The 16,759-nt window shown below is 33.7% G+C and overlaps 1 protein-coding gene across 6 annotated transcripts in view; it reads left to right on the plus strand.

Moving 5' to 3' along the window:
• Positions 1-16,759, plus strand: part of MDGA2 (MAM domain containing glycosylphosphatidylinositol anchor 2) — an 819,485-nt gene that overhangs the window by 532,949 nt on the left and 269,777 nt on the right. The window contains exon 1 of one of the 6 annotated variants that reach the window (XM_067028500.1): positions 11,721-11,770. The exons of 4 other annotated variants lie outside the window; for them this stretch is intronic. The gene's annotated coding sequence lies outside the window, so the exon portion shown is untranslated. Of the gene's footprint in view, positions 1-11,720; positions 11,771-12,686; positions 12,708-16,759 lie in introns of those variants that run through there. One more of the 6 variants, XM_067028501.1, reaches the window with a different exon arrangement.

Here is a 16,759-nt window from a genome sequence, read left to right on the forward strand (position 1 = left end):
AGAGGAAATTAAAAGAAGAATGTGGCAGACAAAAAAACTTTATCAAGAAGGATGAGAAGGACTTGATGAAAACTGTGTTGCAGGAAAAAATAGAATTATAAAATATTTCTGGCCCTAAGACTTATAAAAGTTAATAATTTCATTTCACTTAAAAGAACAAATAGGATATTGAGAAATAAAAATCAGATATTAATATAAGAACTTGGTGTGACTACATTATTCGTCTTGGCATGAACTATTTTGTGAATTATTATAACTGATTTTGTTTTTCTTAGTTTCTTTAATGTATTTTTAGAAAACACATGATTCAGAGAGAAAAATTAAAAATTAAATGGAAGTAGGTCCTATGGGATGGGTAAAGGCATTGCAGTTTGTCAATGGAGATATTCCATGAACAATCTATAATAGGAATATAAAAAAGTTTTATTTGAGCCAAAATGAGGACTATCGCCGGGGAGACAGAGATTCAGGAAGCAGCTGAACTGTGTTCCACCAGGCTGCAAAATGGGGGATGCTTATAAAGGCAAAATTACATAAGTTGTTTGTCAAGAATTAGAATTGGAGCTGGCAAGAAGTAAGGGTGCTTGTTAAGCAAGTATTGGTTGGGGTCTGAAATGGTTGCACAGTTTTGAGGGAAGACCTTGAGACCATAAGGTTGCAACTGGCTGCTGCTTGCAGATGTCATTTTGAGAACAATTGATGATGTGCTTGAGTCTGATACAGTTCATAAAATTTAAGTTCCCAATGATGCAGGAATGTGTCTGAAACCACATCCACAGTGGCCACCTGGCTCCATCCTGGATGCCTGAACCACAGTTACTCCATTTTGATTTTTAAATTCATTCTTTTCTTTAATGGTTAAAGCAGATGTACAATGCATGTTGACAGGCCATAAGGTAGGCCGTTCTAGTCCAAGCCAAATCATGTATAAGCCAGACTGACTTCCCCATACCTCAATGTGTGTGAATATTTCTTCCATCCAGTGGAATGAAAAATAACATAATAGTGGTATATTATTACTTATGTTACAACCTTTCACTTGAGAAGTACTTTATTAATTTTAAAAGTACTTCATGTTTATTATTTTAGTTTATCTTTATAACTACTGGGATGTAAACAGGTGGATTTTTTTTTTTTTTTTTGCCATGTGTTTTCCTATCATCTGACACGTAACAAACTGGCCTGTAGTAATTAAAGTATCTTCATTGGGACCTACTGTATATAGCACAGGGAACTCTGCTCAATACTCTGTAGTAACCTAAATGGGAAAAGAACTTGAAAAAGAATAGATATATGTATATGCATAACTGAATCACTCTGCTGTACACCTGAAACTAACACAACATTGTTAATCAACTATACTCCAATATAAAATTAAAATTTAAAAAAATAAAAAAGTATTCTCATTGGGTTGTTTTGAGGATGAACTGAATTAAAACAAACAAAAAGTCTTTAAAGACCAAGGTATAATGAAATTATTTTTAATATTTTTATGTTGAACAAATGTGTGATTTTATTATTTTCTAATTCCCCACAGCTAGTAACGAAGGGGAGGGGAAAAGATTGATCCCAATGTTTGAAGGGTTATTTTAAAATAGGAGACAGACTAGCTACTCAAAATTTTTGTGGAGCTGAGAAAATGATCTTAAATCTCAGCCATAGTGTTTTATTAGGAGTAAATAAGGACTTCTTAAAGTGGAAAGGAGAAGATTATCACAAGAGGTGACAGACTTTCCAATTCCTGACATCTTGTAAAGCAGCTGGGTGACTATTTCTAAGATGATTTTTAACAATTATCAGCTCAGAAAACAGAGATTTGACTTCTTGTCCTATGAAGAGCACAAGATCACTTTCAGCTTTCTGGTCCATTATTTTTTAAGTAAAAATATTATATATCTAGACTGAGCAAACAAAATAAACTATTTTTCTCTTTTATAAACTATCTCACAAAATTTTAGATTGACAGTCATTACAAAATGAGCTTCAGAGTTATGGTAGATAATTGGGTTTAAAAATATAAGCTAGTACCTTGTTTGACTCTTCAATAACTATAATCAGGTATGTCATGTGCCTGGTGCTTTACATATTCAAACCAGGTTTGCTTCAGCACTTCTCCCATCTGGCTGTGCTCAAAATTGGGAGAGTTTGTGCATTTCAAATAGGTGAAATCATTGAGGTAGCTCTCAAAGTACACCAGGAATAAATTAAGCTTTCATCATCTCCATGCAAACAGGTCTATAAACTAACAAATAAGTTCATTGCTTTTCTAACATCAGAAGAAGATCCTAAGTCACCATTACCATAACCAACATGAGAGTCAGGTGCTCTTTAAGATTTCCCTCTTGTGAATCTCTAAATGAGAGAAATAAAGTTCCCATATTTTTAACTCATGGTTTGCACAATGTCAAGGAAAATGTGTAAATTATTGAGGGGGAGAATATTCTACAATATTATAAATACTGTAATATGTTTGATTAATATCCTCTGTTAATATACGTAGGAAAGTGTAACTTTGGAAATAATTTTTGTAATGGAGATCAAATAATTGACTAAAAAATGTATTTTTGGTATAGACAGAATTTCACTTTAACATCTCTATAGTCAAATAAACTTTTAAATTTCAGTCTATTGACCTGATTTGCACGATGCCCAAATCTCACAGCATATGAAGACAGAAACAATGTCTGCTGTAGATAAGGATTTCTAAAAGTTTTTGCAGCAGAACAAATGTATCATGGAGTACAGATTCCTGGGCCCTTTCCATACCTACTGAATTAGACTTTCTGGGGAATGACCTGCCAATATATACATTTTAAACAAGTGTAAGTAACTGCTTTGGAAAACAGATGTCTTTGTCATCAGTCATGTTTTCCATGACCCCATTACATTTTGTGAATAGGAATTTTTGTTAATAAAAATCAATTTCCTAGAACTGCTTAAAAAAGCAATGTCTAGGTGTCATTTTAAAAGTCAGTGTCATCTATAGATTTACCAATAATATGTTTTCTTAACTTTCTTACTCTTAATTGACATCATAGTAGAGCTTATAACTGTATATCTGTCATGGAGTGTCCAATCATTTGTTGGCCCCTGTTGATTACTTGCCATGCTATGAAAAATCTTGTTACATAAATGTCATTATTTATCATACTAATCTAATGATCTTAGACCTTATCAAGAACAATTCACAGAATTTTATAAAACATAAAATATTATGTTTATTTATTTCTTGTCATGCATTCCCCCTGACCAATTGGCATAATTTTGTAGCAGGGTCTAAAAGTTGTTTTGATTGTTTTTCTACTCCCATTTGGAAGAAAATTAATATTAGCTCTTAATTGGTAAATTCTTAATATAGTTGTGTTCTTCATAGTTTACTAAAATAAACCTATAAAAATTTGTAAATTTAGAAAATTTTAAAATACAGTTATATTTTAAATTATCATAATTATGGTAATTATAAACTATTTGAAATTTCTCAGATTATGTGTATTTCTAACATGAGGACACCTACAAATTATGATTTTAAAAAATTAATTTATTTTAATATATTTCAAGCAGTTATATGTTGATGACTCATGATTTCAAAGGCAATTAAGAATTAAGTATGTTATTTATATTAGGATGAAATACAAACTTTGTACCTGCTTGAGAGGTTATGATGAATTCTATAAAGAAATGAGGCAAGTCGGGCTAATTTTACTTAATTATATAGGTCCTTTGACTCAGTCTGCTCAAATTTAGCATGTATAAAATTATCCAGTTAAGATGCTTTCCATAAATGTGCATTACATCTAGGAACCAAGTCATTGAAAAGTATTACTGACTATAGAAATATGGAAACCTATACTCCCTTCTTCTTTTCCTCCCGCTCTCCTTTCTTTCTCTCTTTTTTCCCCTCCAATCTGACTCAATAAATTTTACCACAGAAAAAGAGGTTAGGAAACATCTCTGTTCCCTTTGTTAGACAACTATTATCTGTTCTTATTATTTTATATAACCTATAGGGAAGTTGTTAATGTAAATGTTCAGCAATTGCTGTGAGACTCAATATAAAAATTTTTGTATGCTGTGATTTATTCATGGTAGTTCTCTTCTGTGTTTAGAGGTATTTAAATTATCTAAGTGTTATGAAAAATAATGTTTCAGTTATAGGAATTTCATAGAAATAGTTGTCTGTAATAAGAATAGTATAGATATAAACACCTCCTCTTGTAAAATAGTATGTCCATTGTCATAGATAGCCAGTTTAAGGGCAAAAGGAAATGGCAGTAGAAAGTTTGCTGTCATCATACCTGAGTACTAACTTCATGCATCTTTCTTAGCCATGTGGATATTTGAACTTCTTTCCTTTAGGCAAGCTCCACAGCATCTAGACAAACAGTAGCACCATTTATTAGACTCTAGGTGTATTTTTTTCACCAACAAGCACAGCTTTAACGAAAGACTATGTTTGTGAGAGATACTTATTGTAAATACAATGACTTCCTGTATTAGTCTGCTTGGCTGCCATAACAGAATACCACAGACTGAGTGGCTTAAACAACAGAAATGTATTTTCTCACAGTCTGGAAGATAGAAGTTCATGATTAAGATGCAATCAGGTTTGATTTTTGGTGAGGTCTCCCTTTCCTGGCCTGTAGTTGTCACCTTCTGATTATGGCCTTTCCTCTGTGGTTCTTGGAGGGAGAAAGTAATGAGCTCTGATGTTTCTTCTGACTCTAACAAGGACACCAGCTCTAGCAAATTAAAGTTCCACCCTTATCACCTCATTTAAATTTACTTAACCTCCCTAAAGGCCCTGTCTTCAAATACAGTCACATTGAAGGTTAGGGCTTCAACATACAAATTTGAGGGGGGCCACAATTCAGTTCATAACACTTTAAAATGACTAAAAATGGCCTCTGCATTTAGGATTCCTTTTCTTTTAAAATTTCAGATATAAGTTCATAATATATGTTACATCAAAGGAAGAAAATGAATCAGCCATTTAAAGAAAAGAGTCTACTCTTCAGTAGAATCTCAACCTAAAGAGGGAACTCTACTGAGAGTATGTGTGGGCCTATATTCTTAGCTTTGGGGAAATAGGAAGGAATAAATTGTAAAGGAAGAAGGTAAAATGAAAGTTTAGTGAGGGACAAAGATCACTTTTGTAATAGTATCATAATAAAATTTAAAAGACTGGACAAATTATCAAATTATGGATACAAATGATGTGTCAGTGAGTCTGCACATTTTTTTTTCTGCTTTTATTTTTTATGATGGAAAAGTTAGTATGTGAAACACAAGAAAGAAACAGGAGGAAGAAAAGGGAAAAGAAGCAGAAAAAATGTTTTATCTTTTCATGTACTAAAATATTGGGAATATGAATGCCTTAGTAGATTTTTTTTATCACAGGTAATGCAGATTTTCTAAACAATAGTATTTATAACTACAGATACCAACAGAATGCAAAAAATAGTATTAGAATATTGTTGGTAGGCCATATCATTAGAGAATGAGATGTTTCCTATAACTCTCTTGCAAGAATTTTGACATTCAAAAACCTAAGGTTCAAATTTTGTTTTTCTCAAATTGGAGATGTAATTTAGCTTCTCTAAACTTACTTTTCCCCTCCCCAAATAGGGATAACACAGAGATCCATATTATTTGGTTTTATTGGCTGTAAATGCTATTAAATGGAAAACTTTTAAAAGAGATTCCAATACATAACAAATACAATAAATAGTAGTCATCATTGGGTTGTTAACCTTGATAATGGAAAGAAGCAATAAAATTGGTATCATCAGTAATCATGGAGAGATGATGACAAGAACCTTAGACTTTTGCTAGGATATGGTATATAGCTTCAACCATTGATTACTAATCGTAAAATGAGTTCTCCATCATTTTTTAATTATTTTCATCAGTGAGTAAATTAAATATTAATATTTTCCAGAAAAATATATAGAAATGAATACATATTCTGGCATATGTCTGTCGAAACTATGATTGGCAGAAATGTTTAACATAAATATAAAATATTATTCTGTGAAATTAATAAGGGTACATAAGGAAAATTAAAGAAATTTGCAATTTTGTTGATATGTAATAGATTCTTCATCTGAGTGCTCTGTCATTTCCTACAGTAATTGAACGTATATATGCCCTATCCTCACTAATGTAGCTTCATAAATGTGAAAATATAAGTGATGAATACACAGTGAATCTGGGGACAGAAGCAATGGTCATTATGGGGCTTCAGCTTTGGTCTTCCTGATACTATTTTCAGAGAAAAAAGTTAGCCCAGATTTTTCAAAATTCTATTACCATAGTAATAGGAAGTATGCATGTTTCTGGGATCTCTCTACGCCTGTGCATTTCATTGTCCTAGCAATGAATTTTTCAGGTTCACGATATCCAAGTTTATTCTTAGACTATGGGCTCTTATATAAAATATCCCTCATAAACTATTAACTTGCCCAGAAGACATCATAACCCAGATACAGTAGATAGCTATGCAAAGATTTAAAAAACTGTTAAACAAATGAAAGGCAATGCTATCATATTTATTAAAAAGGCTGTAAATTATTGAAATGCTATCTCACAACTTAACCAAATACTTTGGAGCATGTCAAATAGTCTGTGTTTTAACAAACATCTAGAATAATTTATTGATCAGATTTTCCCAGCTTTATGTAGTTATTCTTCAAATGCTATTAGACTATAATTATAGTTAAACAATTTAAAAGTTATTCATAAGAATAAAGAAGTTCAAATCATGTGATATTGCTTTCAGTGAGTTGAGTGAGAATATGTTAAAATAAAGCAATAGAATTTTTATACACCTTGGAACACAATTTTTAATTTTAAACTGCTTCTGATTGCAGATTTGTAGACCTTGGCTTAGTACTTGATAAGGTTCTATTGTTCTAGTGAAACTGCTGAGAATTGTGTTATTGTAGACAATTCATTTACTAGAAATGCATTTTAGACTTCTTGTATGTTTTTTTGAGCTTGCACTTAGAACTTGTGGTTTAGAATATCTTTATGATCATTCACTGAAAAATTTGATTTTATACATTACTGGGACTCATGATGAAGATACAATAATATCCATAAGTGCATGTAGCTAATCCCATAATATATTTACCCAAACTCCTAGAATACATTATATCAAAGGATGGTCATCAGGGTTCCCAACCATCCCAGTGTGTCCTGGACTCAGTGAAAGTCTCACATCCTATAATCTCAGGCAAACCAGTATAATTGGTCACTTAATGATCTAATCCACCATGCAGCCTACCCTCATATAGAATAGTCTTAATGTTAGTTGTTAATGCTGGTACATGTGCAGCCTTAAGCAGCTCTACATAAAGAAGCATTTGTAAGAAAAACCAGGATGTAGATCCTGACTCTCCCCAGTGGTGTGACCAAGTCCTTCAACTCTTTGAACCTGCCTTTTTTGCTAGTTCATGTTGATAATGGGTGTAGGTGGGCCACCGATTGATAGAAAGAGAATATTTACTCTCAGATTTCATTTTTATTTACCAAGTTAACATTAACAACAACAAAAATTTAGATTAAAAGAGATGGCTGCAAAAAGGTAGATGCAGCCTCTATGTACACAGCTACTCTTGAGTCCCAGGATTCATGCTAGCAAGTTTCAGGCTTGCAGAATTTGAGAAGATTAATACCACATTGTGCTGTTGTCCTTTTATACGTAAGGCTTACATTACTATCTATTCAAGATTTAGCAAACGAATAACCTCTGGACCTGATGCACCTATTTGAAGAAATCTTTGCACATCTTGGACTCTCAATACTTCTTTTACAAAAAGTCACTGTCAGGAAGGTTTTCATCTCATTCAAGAGAAGATGTATCGCTGGCCACTGTCCTGCCCCCAGCTGTAAGACTTTTAAGAGTGCAAATTTCCCCATAGAACCTTACCTCATTACACATACTGTGAAGATTAAATGAGATTGTATTTAAATTGCCTGGCAAATGTAGGGCTCTTAGTTTTATGGTATTGTGATTGTTAGATTAAAAAAAAAATACCTTTGTGAAGAAACTAATGAGGATTTCCAAAATCTCATTTAGCCCTTTGATTGTCCTTTTTTATTTATTGAAAGTATCAGTAGTACAATATACTACTCTGTACTTTTCAGCAGAAATATTAAATCACAGCTAAATTCCAATTTGTTTCATTGGTTACAGCAATAAATGAATGTCAAATATTGTGTACTCATTAAATGTAAATTATAATATTACTAGTATGTACATTAGTAATGAGTAGATGTTTACATTAGGTCTGCAAGATTTTTTTTTTTTTTTTTTTGTGGTACGCGGGCCTCTCACTGTTGTGGCCTCTCCTGTTGCGGAGCACAGGCTCCGGACGCGCAGGCTCAGCGGCCATGGCTCACGGGCCCAGCCGCTCCGCGGCATGTGGGATCTTCCCAGACCTGGGAACGAACCCGTGTCCCTTGCATCGGCAGGCGGATTCTCAACCACTGCGCCACCAGGGAAGCCCAGGTCTGCAAGATTTTTATAAAGCCTTTTTGTAATATACTTACTTCCATAATGAAGAAATAGATACAATTTATGTTCTTACCCTTTCTTAAAATCAAGTATACTAATCAGTACCAGGTAAATGTACATTTAAAAAAATTTTTAGGAAAATAGGAATTGATTATTATCTCATCAAAGAACACTTATAGAACACATTTTCTAGTTTAAAGAACAGGAAAAATGCAAACAGGTTTTTTTGGGGGGAGGGGTGAGCCATAAATATCTGCTTTTATCTCTGACATTCTAATATGATGAAATGCATGTATTATTGTTAAAACTTCATGCTAAAATATTTGTGTTTTCAAGTAGTCCTCTGACCTTAGCCACACTACTCATAGGATTTAACATCCTGTGTTGTGGCTAAGATTAGCCTTGTGGTCACTGTTAATATAGATTCATAGAGTCATTTGAGTCACAACTAGACATAATTTAAAAGATCCACATTGGTTCATGATGGCTTCAAATTAAATTTAAAAATTAAGAAAGTCCTTGAAGTAGTCTATATAGTGAGAGTAGGGTATCTCATGTATTCTTACAGGGACTGAAAGGAGAGAGGTGAGAGGTAGACTGGAGCATAATGGACAGGCAGAGTATCAGAAATGCATTAACATCAACCTTTTGACTATAAGTCAAGATGCAGCATGTACTTTTGGTTTGCTGTTGTGGCAGTTATTTCCAAAGCATCACAAAGATTTTGGCTTTTCCCTCAATTTTCATTTTCTGCAACATCTATTCTGAGACATTTTTTGTCTGATAACAACATACTCTTCTTGATTTACTTGCTACTGTTCTATTGCTATAGAAAATAGGTTTGCCCAATTGTTTAGTAATATGTTTTAGTTTATGTTTTGAACAGCATTTCTTTCTGTCAGCTCCTTTTAGTCATTCTGCTTTAGTTGCTATATTGTACTACTTGAGCATTTTATTGACTGTATCCTTCAATCACATACCATCCAGTGAATGTGCTGTAAAGTCAACAGTATTGATTTCTGATAGACATACTGTGTAATAGAAATTTATTGATGACAACCTTGTCCTTTTGTTCTACTAATGGTACCTATTTCCCTGCTTTGACAAAAATGGAAATTATCAAGAAATCAGGTATAAAATTTTTGGCATAAATAGATGTGACAATTATATGAAGCTATGCTTTAAGTTTCACTTTGATTTGGCACTGCAACCCTGTGCACAACCAAGCAAGAGGCAGAATTTTTAGTCAGTCAAGTATTTTTAGTCAAGTCAAGTATAAAACATTACCATGTGGTGTTTTGCCTCTTTAGCAGCATCTGGCAACACCAGTTTGCTTTGTTTTACTGAAAAGAGTGTATAGTTCTAAAATGGTAAAATACTGGCAATTTCATATAGTTTGACTTAACAGGTAACAATAGATAAGAAATTTCTTCAAAATGATTATCATGTATTGAGTGCAAATTAAAATATATATTTTCATAGTGAAGAGAGAAAAAGACACAACAGGAAATAAATAAACAAAGCTATTGGAAAAACAAGCCATATAATATGGGTTCTTATAAATTTCCTGGGATTGAATCCACTAAGACAATTGCCTGGGAGGAACAAAATAGGGGAAAAGAAGCAAATCTCCTTCTATTCTTACCATATCTTTCTAATTCACTTGGTTTTGATCATGAATACTTAATACCTAAAGTCCTGCCTCATTACATTTTATCTTTCAGCTTTAAAATTAGCTCGATCTGAAAAAATTGTAATGTTTATGTCTTTCTCATTTTGGAACCATAAGCAAATAGCAATCAGATGTGATGTCCATATAGAGTTAGGACACTATGGACTATACAAAAATATGATACTGCATTTCAAAGACCCTGAAAATTCAGTGAATATGCAGTGGTTTGCATACTAAACATTGTTTTGTGTGTTTAAGTAAAATGTTAAATATGAATACAGGTTTAGAAAAGTATTACTATATATATATATATATATATATATATATATATATATATATATATATATATATATATATATATACAGGTCTACAGTCAAAGAATATGTAATATGGATTTAATTCTTAAGTCCCTGGAGAGTTAAATAGACAATTCAATACATATCAATATTAAAAACTTGAAGAAAAACAAAAAATAATTTGACATTTCAAACAAATGGTATTTGTTTCCTCTGCAAAGATATTTCATCAGTTCATATTAATCATGTAGAATGGGAAATATGGGTTTAACAAAATGTATATGGAAAACATCAGAACTAGAGTAGGAAAGTTATATTTTCAGTAGCTTTGTGAAATAAAATATTGGCAGGACATTTTTTGTACATGCAATTTCTCATGTGTAGAGAGGAATTGAATTTGGAGGTGATTCAGTCAGTGTTTTATCTGTCATGTTAAAATAGTATTTAAAAGGTTTTATTGACTTTTAATCTTTCCTTAAGCAACATTCCATTTTGTGCAGCTTTTTAGTTCCTTCACATATGTTACACTACAGTATTATCTTACTCAAAAAAGAAACACCTCCCTTATCATATAGCAGCATTTTCCTAGAATGTGGCAACAATACGTTTAAATGTACCCTAAATGTCTGAAATCCCAAGATAAGAATGTAGCTAGTTTAATAGTTAGGCTTGAATTGACTTGTGTTAGAATTAGATCTGTAATAACATTCTTAAACAGCAGTTAGTATTTACAGTATGTCAACCTGATACTGAAACCTACTACAAGGTCTATAGTTTAAAACTGTAGTTTTCTCCGGTGCAAACCACAATTTTATTGTTTTGTAATTTAGTCCAATATATTGGCTGCTAACCACACACAAAACTTGGAATCAAATCCCTGTGCTTTGGCATATTTATTTTTAACAAATTATGCTCTGATTCTGCCTCTCTTTTTCTTTCTTTCTCATTTAACTAGCCATGGGGAAGGAATATCAATTTAAGCCTAAAAATAAATAATAGTTAATATATCTGTACTTGAAAGGAGACTACCTCCTGAAAACATATTGAGCCCTTTATAAAACAAAGTCTACACATTTCTCAGGTTTCCCAGGGCAAGCCTTAATTTGTTGAGGCACCCCTCAACTCCTAGAATTAGACTCCTCATTCCAACGTTTTCAGATGCACATGTCAGTTGGAGGCTACAGCAGAAATCCCAGCTAGGAGGTTGGTAACAGGTACTTGGCAAGGGCTGAGGTACTCATGACACTGCACTTGTCTGGGTTGTGACCCAATTCAGCGATCAAGGTATGATATTCTTAATTTTATGAAACTACTTCTAGAATCCAATGTAAATAATCATTATAATGCTTAAATGTGTTAAGTATGAATGTATGTATGATTTGCATGCTTTGATTTCTTTAATTTGACCTTTGGTCCAGTATTGTATTTAGCAAAATATGACTGCTTTTGTCCTTTGCAAAGTAGTGTTTTATAGCAAACTTTAGAAGCACCAGCAAAAGTTTCTCTCCCTTCCCCCCCCCATCCATGATTAATACCTAAATATATGGATATATTATGTCTTTTCTTGCTTTTTAAAATTGTATCTGCCTAATCTGATATTTTGGGGTTGGCAGTTGAAATGTCAATAAATGAAGACTTGGTTAATAGTTTATGACCATGCTTACTGTTCCATGTAATAATACACTTGTTTTTCTTACTCTTTTCTTAGTGGCATATTGTCAACTGCCACTGTTGTTCTCCATTGTTCTGTCTCAGGAAGCCTTTCCTTGTTTAAATTTCTCCTCCTTACCTTGTGAAGTATGAGAACTTAAATAACTGAGCCCATTATAGTTTTGTATGAGTTAGGAGTGAAAACACTGTGAGCAATGGCCTAAGAGCCTCTTCCACAGTCACTTCAGAATTTAGGCTTTTGAATTATGCCTTAGGGGGTTCACAAGTCCTTTTTGCCTTCTATTCTAAGTGGTAGAGATTTCTGGAAGCCTGACTAGCAAACCATGTTTATTTTTGCCTTCCCTAGGCTTTTATTATAATAGATGATATTAATGTTATCCCTTTTTTCTATTAGAGCAGCAGCATTAATTCTTTCTCTGACATAAATATCATCAGGAATTTAATTAGAGCCTGAAATTATCAACTTTAACTCTGGAGTTTATCTACAATGCTTTAAATCCATCTCAAGTCAGACTGCCTAGATTAGAATCTCAGCTCCGCCACTCACTATGTACGTGACCTTGGGAAAGTTATCTAAACTGTGTCTCAGATTGGTAATAAGTAAAAGTTATCTAAACTGTTTCTCAGATTGGTAATAATAGTAGCTATCTCATAAAATTACATGAGAAATATCTGAAAAGCTTTTTGAAGTGTGCCTGGAACATATTAAGGGCTACTGTTGTCTCCATCTAATTACAAACACCTCGAGGGCAGGATTTTTGTCTGTTTTGTTCTATTATCTCCAAAGCCTAGAACAGAGTCTGACACACAGTTGGCACTTAATAAATATATGTTGAATTAACAGTTTTTCTTTAAATAAAACATAGGTTATTCCTTTGTTTGCTGTCAGTTTATTTTGTTGCTATTAATGACCTGGCTAATTAAGCTCCTGATCTGATGTCTAATCTTTGCTATATCTTGGAACCAATTTAGATATTTGAGTAACCTGAGTATAGATATGTCACAAGATTAGGAGACTATATGACAAGGTGTTTTCCTAATCAAGGTAGACATTTGGCCTGGGCAGTCCTTTGGAAACTAATGGAATTCCCTTGGAGAGGCAAACAGAGGCCCAGCAGAGTTAAATCTGTTCAACATTACTCTTTAAGATTAGCTATGAACCACCTTAGCAATATTACTATAAAATGAAATTATAGAATCATAAAAAGTTTCAAAATATAACATTATAATACAGTGTCACCAGGATGGGTAATAAAATGAAAAAAAGAAAAACACCTAGTTTTTATCAGACCAATAAGACAAGAGTAAGAGAGTAACTAATAAGAGTACTTTTTTGCACCATCCCTCTATGTTACAAATACTGGTTGTAGAAATACCAGCTGCCTCCATTTCAGCAGCTCTGATGGCCAGAGCAGAATTCTTGTTTTGTTTTCTTTGCTACTCTAGTGAGGCCTCAAGAAGTATAGCTGGGAGATCAACACCAGATGGTCTTAGAGGTGATGTCTTTATCTGTTCTCCTACTGCTATATCACTCTTACAGAAGAGCCTTAAATCTTAACTGATTTTTTAATTCTATATTGAATTACCCACATACTGGTCCTCTTATGACAAAGGCCATATGCCTTTAGTTTTGGTTTTAGGGACATAATTTGGTTTAATCAAATGGCTTATTGATAGTAATGTATGTGCTATAACTGAGCAAAGAATTAAGTACAAAGAAGTATAAATAATATGCTGTAATTATTTTATGTGAGTGGTGCACTAAGTTTTGAAAGAGAAATTCTTTGCTATCACCTTGTTAGTGATATAAAGCATGATTAAGTTTAGATGGGTTGAACAATGACAGAACAGAAAGGTCTTCATAGCTAGTATTTTTCAATGAATGGTTCCTGAAATCCTGAGTTTTTTTTAATTTTTGGTTAAGTTTATGACAGATAGGTCTTATGTGGAGTTTCTGTTCTCTAGTCTTTAAATTCAACATTCTTTTATTCAATAAGACTTTATTAAGCATATAATTCTTTGCCAAATCCTTTTCTGAGTGCTGTTGGTACAAATATGAAAAACATCACCCTTTTCACAGATAATTCAATTCTTAAATGTCGCACAGTGAAAGGCGAAGGTAAATGTTCTAATGGTGGCTAAGGTATGTGGGGAGGGGTGTGTGGGGAAAGCTATAATAAGCCACTATGCTCATACAAAAGAGGAAGGAATTCAATGCCTTGTACAAAAACTAAGAATTTGGTAAAAAACTGATACTGACATTTGACCGTGGTAAAGTGGTTTACCAGGTGAATAAGCACTGGAAGAGAATCCCAGACAGCAGGAATAGCAGTTCTTGCCTTGTTGATTTTGTGAGGAGGACATCTTTGCAAACTGGCACTATACCTAAAAACCTGGTATCTTCCATGAAGAACAGGAAAATCCCACGGACAGCAAGTTTCTTGGTTGGAAGTACTTAGCTTGGATTTTCTCTCCGAGAGTGATGACCCGCTGGGATTCTGCTGCAGCTGCAGATAATGCTCAGTTTCTGGTAAACTTGAATGAGACCTTGCTTTGCCAAGATTTCACCTGTTGGAAGGAACATTAAGGGATTGTTGGCCAAGGGAGGGAGATGTAAGTGGTGATAAAGTTCTTCTTCATCATGTTTTAACAATATTTATGAAGACTTTTTAGGCCATTAAGTACTAGTAACCCAAATATTGGCATAACTTATTGACTGAAATAAGCTTTTGACTTTATCTTTTGCTCACTTTGGAACACAAGTTCCAGTTCTAGTTTTTCTGTTTATCTTCTTTAATGACTAGATTCAAATGTAAATAACACTCATTATAATTTGTAAAGTCTGATTTCATTGAAGAATATCTTTTGGCAATTAAAAAAAAAAAAATTTATTTATTTATTTGGCTGCACTGGGTCTTAGTTGCAGCATGCGGGATCTTTTTTTTTTTTTTTTTTTCAGTGGAGGCATGTGGAATCTTTAGTTGCGACATGTGGGATCTAGTTCCCTGACCAGGGATCAAACCCGGGCCCCCTGCATTGGGAGCGTGGAGTCTTATCTACTGGACCACCAGGGAAATCCCCAGATTACTTTACTCATTATGCTGTGATGGCATAAATATCCTGGTCAGGGATCATAAATGCACATGACTTCAGAGAACAGGGAGGTGATGTAAATATGTGAAGTCGCCCAAGACAATGAGAGTCATGGGGAGAAGGCTTTTTCTCATCCTATTTAAGATTCTGAGTGCAGGAATTCTTGGGCTGTTTTGTTCACCATTATATCCCAAGTGCCTATCACAGGCCTTGATACCTAGTAGGTGCTCAATAAATACTTATTAAATGAATATGTTGAAATGTGTTATACTGGGGAGCCCAAACAATACCTAAAGACATTTATTCCTAATAATGATAACAACAACAAACAATAAATAATATTGTGCCAATCAAACAAAACCCATCTGGGAAAGCCCTTTTTGGAACTCATGGCATTATGCAGCAGGTCTCTTCTAGGAAACTTTTATGCAGTTTTCCATGAAGGAACATATTTACTCTGCCTTCTCAATCATTTGCAGAACTATCTGTCCTTTGAACATTAAAAAAATGAAAAATGCTTGTTAGCTTCAGTATCTATAGCAAAGCCTCTCTCTTGCATTAGAGACTATTTATGAATACTATTTCAAATATTGCCATATCCTGGAACATTGTTTTAAATAGAATTTCCTGGGCTTCCCTGGTGGCGCAGTGGTTGAGAATCCGCCTGCCGATGCAGGAGACACGGGTTCGTGCCCTGGTCCGGGAAGATCCCACATGCCGCGGAGCAACTAAGCCCGTGAGCCATGGCCGCTGAGCCTGTGCGTCCGGAGCCTGTGCTCCGCAACGGGAGAGGCCACAACAGTGAGAGGCCCGCATACCGCAAAAAAAAAAAAAAAAAAAAAAATAGAATTTCCTAATATTATATCATTCCTGGGCTTCATGAGAATCAGTCAATTTGTCAATAATGATAATATTTGAATAATAACTTTAACTACATGTGTGGATTATTTTGAATTTTCAAATCAACTTCTAATATATTCTCTCATTTTTATCATGTGAAATGTCCATTGCTACCTGTATTTCAATGAAACTTCTGTTGAAAATGAATTCCAATGAAATGCACAAAAATACAGTGATTTTTGTATCTTAGTGAAATGACTTCTTTTTTCAAGAGAAACTTTTTTCTATTCTTTGAATCTGTAAACATAGCATGTCTCTCCATATAGAAGCTGGACTTGGTTTGTCTGTCATGTGTATATTTTAGTTTAAAACACATACGGCCATGGAAAAGAAGCAGAAAGTTAATTGTATATATTTTTACTTCCTCTTCCTTTTATTCATGCTGTGCTCTTACTCATTTTATTTTGTGCTTATATCCTGATGGGTAAAGGTGCCCCTACTCACCACTGATTTCTTCCTTATTCTTTCTTTAGCCTTTTCACGTTATCTCCATGTGGCCAACTACTGATCATTGAATTTACATGGAAAGGGTATCCTAGCAGACACTGTGAGTGCCCTGCTTTCTCCTCTTAGCCTGTTCTGGAGGTTATTGTAGTTTCTTTTGACAGA

The sequence above is a fragment of the Kogia breviceps genome, chromosome 3 (assembly GCF_026419965.1).
Source record: "Kogia breviceps isolate mKogBre1 chromosome 3, mKogBre1 haplotype 1, whole genome shotgun sequence".
NCBI classification, from domain to species: Eukaryota; Metazoa; Chordata; class Mammalia; order Artiodactyla; family Physeteridae; genus Kogia; species Kogia breviceps.